Genomic DNA, 9,156 nt, shown 5'->3' with positions numbered 1-9,156 from the left:
CTAAACGTTTGGCCACAGCTGTAGATTACACTATCAGTGCTTGTTCACTCTTGACAATAATTACATTTCTAAATTCTCTTTGTGCATTTACAGGTAAACAATATCTAATATTTTATCTAAATGACTGCTTTGTCTTTGAAAAGGTGAAGAGCCTGAGGCCGGTGACACTCCAGTTCTACTCTAAGTACATCCTTACGGTGGCTCACAGGACAAGGCTACATTCCTGTCCTGCCGGAAGACAAGAGAAACTTCAGAGTCTTCATGCAGTTCAACCACACCTGTCATATGGAATATGACAGGGGTCTCAAACTCCATTCCTCGAGGGCCGGTTTCATGCAACTTTTCCATGCCCTCGAGGACTGGAGTTTGAGACCCCTGCCGTATGGTGTTTATGCAGTTTTCTACCCCACAGTTACAGCATGTCTGACTGCCTGTTCAGCATATGCAAAAATATATGATGAGTTTAAGCATGTGATGACTAAGGCCTTCCATTATGGTGTTTGTCATCACATGTCACAGACATCTGGATGATCATTTGGAATAAACAAAAAAACGAATAACTTGTTACTTCATCTTTTATCTTTATTATTATTATTGTTCTTATTTTACATTTTTCATTGTTAGGCATTGGGTTTATTTGTAGTAGTCCTTTCCAACTTCTTTCCCTCTTCCATGTTACTGTGTCAGCATCTATTTGGGGTTGGGAGTGGAACAGAAAGTGCCATTTAAACCAGGAGAGGTTCTTATATTTCAGAAGAAGGGATTAATTAAAAAAAAAATGACCTCAATGCCATATTTTATTTAGGAACCCTAGAGAGCACTTTGCAAAATAACACATTCTTATAATTTCACCCTCAGATGAGCCAAGCTACGACTGTCAGGGAAGGTGATGTAGGTACAGAGCATGTGAGAGTGGTTAAGTTGATGTCTCTTGTCTAGATGAAGGCACAGGAGGGATCAATGGCAAGGCGTAGAGATTCAGTATCTTCAGTCTTCAGTGGACACTCCATTTCTGGCATAAAACACCTGTAAAAGATGGTCGATTTAGGAGGTGACCCGACAACTTCAGCCTGTCAAACATAGCAATGGAGCAGCATGTTTAAAAAAAAAAAACAACTAATTAAGCATGCACTCAGTACCCTAAGAATTATTATGATAGTTAAACACAGTGATAGTTGTATATCATATTATATCACTTCAAACAGAGGTGATCCAGTAATGCTGCACTAATGAATTAGACTAACTATTCACTTTAGCTAAAGTTATTAAGTTAGCTAAAGAGTTGGGATGCTGTGTAAGACATAAATAAAGCTCAAATACAAAGGTTTGGACAGCGTTTTGCATGTTTCCTTACTGTAGGGGTCTCTGCAAGCATACAGGGCTCTGAGAAGGTACAAGATGACAACTTTGGAATTCTACTAGAAACAGTCGATCATATTTGTTTGTCAAAGCTGAAATCAGGGCAAACTAGGCTAAATTAGCGTTTTTAGCTAACAGCTACAATAAGCATAAAGGTTACTGTACAGCTATCAATTGTTAACATGACACTTGTTCTTATACATGTAATACATTTATTACCAACCTGAGAGTTTATCCGCTGGTCATTCGGCATGACGAATGACTTCTGAAGTCTTAATTCAGCTCAAGACGCTGTAGATTCCGTCAGTAACGCTATCAGTCTGTAGTTCTATTAATCTGCGCTTGAACCGGAACCGGATGTAAGTCCCAAAAAACTGAATTTTGGAACTGAAATTGAATGGTGAGAAGTGAATCTGAAATTATTCGAGAGCTGAATTTTTAAAGGATAAAATACAGTTTCAAAGCAAATCAATTCATTTTCAAACCATAAATTCAATTTCAAATTAGACTAATTCAAATTCAGTTTTCAAAAGCTTTCATTCAAGTTACAATTCAGATTCAATCCGAGTAATTCAAATTCAAATTAAACTAATTCAAATTCAGTTTCTGATGGCACAGATTTCTGCCCATCTGTGTTTCTAACAGTTTGACATTATTAGTAAACAGACTGCAGTGAACAGGATTTATAAAGAGCTTATATATAAAGATATGACAGCTGTTTGTTGATCACTCTGTGTTTGGACCTGATCAGTCCAGCTGTTTACTTGAAATATGTTCTGTTATATTTATGTTCTTGTCTCTGTTGAAAAACACATTTTAATGTCCCTCAGATTTTTCTCCCAGATGAATAAATATAAAAATGACACAAACTGACTGCAGCTACTTTTTGTCCTTTCTGTCAGAAACCTTCATGTGACTCATGAGAGACACGTTTCAGCTGTTTGTGACAGATCAGAGGCCAACAAGTCATTTATAACACTTTCCATCATTGTTTAGCACAAACACATGTTGACACAGCAGCGGGGCCGCAGTGAGAGTCAGAGCCAGGAGATAGAAACTCCTGTTTGACCACAGCCTCAGTTTGTTCCTGCAAACACTTCCTGTTGTTGACTGGGTGGAGTCAGGAAGCCAGCGAGGCCCTGCAGGACTGAGACTGCAGACTGGGACGTGCTCTGTGATGGAGATCAACAGCATCACTGACTGTTTCTGTGAGGACACCATCATCCCAGCAGGGCTGTTTCCCAACAACAAGCCTGGACCATCAGAGACCTGAAGCTGCTGCTGAATGAAAGAAGAGGATCTTCAGGTCTGGAACAAGGACGAGCTGAGAGTGTTAATAACGTTACTAATGTTCAGCTACACTTTACTAGGTCACATCTGTGACACACGTCACTTAAATAAAGAAGGAAATATTGGCTCTGTTTTATCTGCTGGGCCCAAAAGTGACTCCCCGTATTTAAACTGCTATGAATAACTTGTTGGTCTATAATATGTGAAACATGTGTCAAATGTCTCCATCATGAAAGATATCAGGTCATCTTGAGCCACAAAAACATTCCTATCATGAGGTAGAAGCTGGAATCAGTTTGTTGCAGAGGGACGTTTATATATCCCATATTTATCCAGTTAAAGTCACATTGAAATTCAAAAATGTCTTTTCAAGAGTCGTCTGTCCAAGAGGAGCAGAAACAAATATAACAACAGTTATTTAAGCTGTTTTAAAGGCCACAAAGGAGCAGATTGGTTATAATGCAGCTGCTTCAGAGGAATAAAGATGAAACACTGTTTTTATTTCATGTGTAACACCTTTCAATCATGTGTTGACTAAAGTCTATTGACCAGTATAAGTAAAGACATCACACACACACACATGGAAACACTGAAACCTGTTTTTGGTGCAGCAGCGGTCCCAGCTGCTCGCCTTTATCTAGACTGGGTCGGCTGCTTATCTCAATATAATCAATGTTTAAAGTTCTCAGTGTTTCTGTGTTGCTTCGTATAGGATCTCCCAGCATCATCACTGTGCTGTCCAATCATTGTGTGCTAGGTTACCCTTATAGTGCGATGTGTGTTTGCACAAAGAGAAGCATGTGTGTCAAATATAAAGAAGCACAGAACAGAAAAAGCTGCCAGTTTCTTCTATTTAGAGTCAAGTTAGTGTTTTGTGTCTTTGTTTGAGGCCTAATGTCAAGCAGAGGTGTGTGTAACTGCACTGCTCTGTTATATGTGTGACATGTGTGCTTCTCTTCAGCATCATCTTCGTCACTGCTGATTCCTTTGTGTCATCATGTGTTGAGAAGAGAGAACAGTTATAACGGAGGAGCAACAGGAAGCCCTGAAATCTGCATCCAACAAGGAAGTGTTGGCTCACCAGTGATCCCAGCAGAGCCACTGGTTTGGCTCCAGTTGTTCTAGATTCAGTGATGTTGTTCCTACAGATACATGTTAGCATCTTTATTGTAGTAAAGTCTTGTAATGTGAAGCTAGAAACAAGGCAGGAAACAGCTCCATGATCTGATCTTAATGATGTTGTTTTTATTTGTGTCTTTCAGAACTGGATTGAAACTATCAAAGGTCTAAAAACAGCCTCAACCCTCCCAAAGACAAACTTTACACACGTCATCTTTCAGCTACAATCTTTGTTGCAGGGATCTTCTGCCAAACAAGGCTGAGAGAAGATTTCTTACAGCTGTCATGTTGATGCTGTTTCAAACACACTCATATATTAGGGCTGATATCAGGGCTGCACAAGTTCTTTGTGTTTGTGATCATGAATAATAGAAGTGTGCCTGTTGAAGATCATGTTTGCTACATGATTATATGTCCTGTTATTGTTCTGTATTATATTCAGCTTTCAGCATCCTTTCCCAGCCCCTGTTACACCATCCATACAAAGCCAATCTGACTGTGAGCCAATGTGTTTGATAGTTTGTGTTGGATCAATAGATTTGACAGACTTGGTTCTCATCCAGAGGGAAACAGTCCAAATTCTGATCTAATGAAATGATGGAGGCTGTTTCCTACCACGGTGCTAATGTGTGACTAACAAGGCTCATGGTCTCCAGCAGACAAGCGCCTGGAATGAGGTGAGCTGAGTGTTGCTTTGGTGGGTCTGTGCCCACCAGGGGCGGATCTAGAAGGGTGGCATGGGGTGGCAAGTGCCACCCTAAAATGATCCCTTGCCACCCCAAGTGCCACCACAGTTTTACATATGACAGTGTTGTTTATTAAAATAAGATAGCATTAACAGTTTGAGCGTAGTTACAGTCAACAGTGAATATAAATGCTAAAACTGAATATATTGGATAGTGTTCCCCCCTCCACCAGTAACAAATGGTTCAGCCCATAGCAGGACGGCTTTTTTTCTTGTTTTCAGTAGCAAGCGATGTTTATGATTGTGCCAGAGCACATTGTGAACAACACCATGGGAATTTCGGATTTCACACAGGTGGGTGGATGTTACACTCTGGAAATGGAAGGAAGGTGAGTGTTATTAACCCTCTGTGGTCCACGGACACGCTGCACCTCCAAATCACATGACTGATGTAAGCTGACATAGCAACAAGCTGCAGCTGAGTCTCTGTTTCAGCCCACATTGAAAGTTCGGACTTCAAAGTTTTTAAATTTTAATTACAGGCCAGTAAATCCAGAGTTATGATGATATATATAAGCAGGGGCGATTCTAGGATGAGAGCTTTCTGGGTGCTGAGCAATTTTACCTTCTCTGTGTAAGTCTGCAAATTTCTTTATTAAATCGTCACAAAACATGACATCACTGTTTTGTACATGTTAACACAATTTAATCCCCACATTTGTGAAAGAAAAACAAAACAATTTTTTGAAAAGTCTGTAACAAAACCATCAAATCTGATAAAGGTTATTTAAATGCTGCAAAAGAAGAATGGATTGGAATTTAAAAAATACATATCCTAACTTTAATTACTGCGGGAGAATAATGAATGATGCTCACAGTGAGTAAAAAGTAAACTGGGTGCATTTTTTGGACAGAGATTCACTTTTAAAGTGTATGTATAATATAATACAGATACATAAAAATACACTCCAAAAATAGAAGAGTCCTTGAAATGTACAAAATATTATTAAAAGATTAGAAAAATGGAGACACCTTGGCCTCTGGTACGATGTATACAATGTATGAAAAGATCTTTACTGCAGATACTACTGTGGCTCTGCAGATTTTTTTCTTATCTTATAACCTATGTGCCTCAGCTTGAGGTTGGTAAATCTGTCCATCACATTTTGGTGGTCAAGTCTCTCTCAGCATCTCTTTCTCAGCTGACATCACAGCCAGGTGCTGGAGTCTGCTTTGACCCATGGTCCTTCTCAGGCAGGTGTGGAGCTGATGAAAGACTCTAAAAGACCTTTCACAGCTACAGCTGCTAACTGGGTTTGTTAGGGCAACCTGAACAACAGTTTTCAGTGTGGGGAAGATCCGATTATCCAGAAGATTGTACAATGTTAACATATCTGGGATGGCACCAGCCTCACTCTTGAGCTTCAAAACGTTTTTGGCAACCGTGACTTCCTCTGACTGAAGCTCAGTATGGTAATGCAGTGCCAGGGCTGACAACCCAGTTTGTTTTGCAGATTCTGTACAGCAGCTTTAATATAGGGACAACACAACTTCCAGATTGTACGAGTAAAATTAGTTGTTGTTTTTTTTCTTTGCCAGTTTGACAGTTTCTGCTTTGCCTGTTTGTATTCCCTGTCTGTTTTCTTACCTGGTTCTTCCTGACCTTGTACTTTCCCCTCTTTCCTCTCTCCCTCTTTGGACTGACAATCACACACAAATAGATTTTATTCAATTAGATTAAATAAAATACTATTAAGATCACTAATAAAAAAAAAGTCCTCTCTCAGTGTACTTTCAACCAAAAGGCAAATAACCAAACCACATGTACATCTAATAAAGGATATAAATACTGAAACACTGATCCAACATTATCCTTTATTGATGGATCATTTGATCTGATCTTATATGAACCTGGCTGTCTCTCTGCACACACACACACACACACACACACACACACAACAGGAGTTATAAGGTTAATGGGAATCCAGTCAGTTAGCTAGTGAGTACCTTGAGATTAATATTGGCACATATGACAAAGTAAGCAGCTTCTCTCATTCCATTTCAAATAGTCTGTATACATTTCAATGGGAGCAACAGGACGGTCAAGTATCGGTGATGTTACTACAGAGCAGGACGGATTGTAGGGCAGCAAACATCGTCGGGAAACACGTTTTCAACACAGCAGGTTACCTGGTGTAATGTTTTCAGCTAAAAGGAAACATGGCCTGACTCCTACCTAACTATATAAAGACTGAAGGTTAAATGCAGCTAATATGTCCTGTTTTAAGGCAGGCGCTTCCACCTCCGCTCCGCTGCATCTCAGCCACTCTGGCAGCAACGACCCGAGAGCCAGAGTGGGGGAGAGCTGGAACAAACCATTTTGGGAGGGGTTATCTATACTTTTGCTGTTAAAATGTTCCATCTCAATTACGTACTGTATGCTCTTTATATTCTTAGTAGTGTGTCCCACAAACAGCAAATATTGTCAAATAAAAGTAAAAAAAAATCTCTGGGGGTGCTTTGATTCATTTTGGCCCCAAAATGGGCTAAAATCGCCCTCGTATATAAGCCACGCTTTACAGATACTGTCCTCACGTTTTTGTGTGTGTGTGTTTTAAGTGCGAAAACAGGAAAAAAAAGGAAAAAATCCACGTTTCCTATTGGTGGAAAAATGCACCATGTCGACCAATTAAAAAAAAGTCAACATGTGAGCCGCGGTCAAGCCAGCCGCCTCTTATTCGCCGCATAAATTTCCTTGCAATTTTACACCAGTCTTTACGGTAGCGCCTTTTCACTTTATATCCCGATTGAAAGACACACGTGCACGCGCGCACACAAATTACAATGGAACAGCCCAATACAACCATCGTGACAGTCTGGTTGCATATTCAAAAATTCATTAAAAATCATCCTGAGTAGTTGAGGTCCAACTTTCAACAGATTCCTCCTCTGGACACCTGCTGTACCTGTGTGCCAAGTTTCAGCCAGATTTACTGTAATATTCCTCAGAAATTACAGGAAACTTGTGTTCAATTTCCCTGTCAAATTAATAAAGCTTCTCTGATTCTGATTCTTCTTTAGAATATGTATATTTTTGGCATAAATAAAATTACACTGAGGTGCAGAATAGCTTTCAAAAAGGTAATTTTGATAGTCTTTAAATACTCATTTTAATCTCAGATGCTTTAATCTGAGTGGCACAGTGGCATGGTGTTTAGCACTGTTGCCCCATAGCAAGAAAGTTCTGAGTTCAATTCCAGCATCAGGCTGGTGTCTTTCTGTCTGGAGTTTGCATGAGTTCTCTCTGGGTACTCTGGCTTCCTCCAGTAGTAGTTAAAAATGTGACTTTGTCTTATCTGTATAAAGCATTTGCATTCTATTTTTATCCTATTGTATATTTTATTCTATTTATTCTACTATATATAGTATTTTATTTTATTCTATTTTGTATATTTGTGTACAGTATTTTATTCTTATTGTATTCCAATTTTGCTATATAACTTTTGCACTGTCCACTTCCTGCTGTGACAAAACAATTTTCCCACGTGTGGGACTAACAAAGGTTATCTTATCTTATCTCTTTGTCATTGTTTTCTGTTTTTACTGTTGGTTGATTTTACACTGTAATACGAAAATGCACAGCAGTGCTGAGTATCAAATTCTTTTAGTTTTACTCATCTTTTTCAATATTTAGCTTTCTAGGAGACATTTTTTTATTTATTTTCACAATGATGGGGACCAGTTGTCAATGTTTTTCAAAAGTCCTACACACACTTTCCTATACTCAACCAATGTGTTATCATCTTCCAAAACTACTCCAACAAACCTGGACAATTTTTCCATAACACCAATTAACAAAATCACACAACAGTTGCTCAAGAGTATTCACCCATCAGTGAAGTATGAAGGTTATTATACATTAATGCAATTTTACAAAAAAAGACTTTTTAAAATTATTTTGTAAAATTCATTTCAAATATCTTTAAATGAAATATATTTAATTATTTTTATGCGTCAAAAATAGTTTTTCAATGTGACACAAAGTAATTTTACAGTTTTCAACCGTTGCCTGTAATACATTTTTGTGTTGCTTAATTGAACATATAAAGTCAAAGGTCATCTGTAAACACTATTTATGTGTAACTAATAGGAATTATCCAAATCATCAAAACTGAACAGGCAAGTATGAGTTATGAACATTTCTAAACATTACTTTACTTTTCTGAAATGCGTCCGATGATATCCGGTGACCTTTTCATCCGGGACACTGATTAAGGGTGAAGGTGATAGTAGCCTAGAGCCCAATGAGTCAAGTACTTGCGGTGGCGGTGTGATGCGTGCACATGCTTCAACAACTGTAGCAACTACGGAATTACAATTTTACTTGACAGTGTTAAACAAACTACGTTTGTAAACTTGGAAAAGTTACGAGTTCCTGTGGTTCTGCAACAGACAATCATGAGTGACGCAAAACGACAGATAAGGTAAGCATGAAATTAGCTTAAGCCGCAAATCATTACGTTTGCCTTATTGACAAAAACTTTTATGAAGTTTTCCTTATGGCTTTTTGCTTCATATGTTATTTGCTTCCTCTTACTTTTTTTACAGTTAAATTTGGTTTTAACGTGTTTTTGAGTTCTATGTATTTAAGTAGGGACACATTACGTAATAGATGTGGTATAACCACGTGATGCTCTCGGTAG

The sequence above is a fragment of the Oreochromis niloticus genome, linkage group LG3, assembly GCF_001858045.2.
Source record: "Oreochromis niloticus isolate F11D_XX linkage group LG3, O_niloticus_UMD_NMBU, whole genome shotgun sequence".
Classification (NCBI taxonomy): domain Eukaryota; kingdom Metazoa; phylum Chordata; class Actinopteri; order Cichliformes; family Cichlidae; genus Oreochromis; species Oreochromis niloticus.
The sequence above is the reverse complement of the archived record's forward strand: the minus strand, read 5'-3'. Positions refer to the sequence as shown.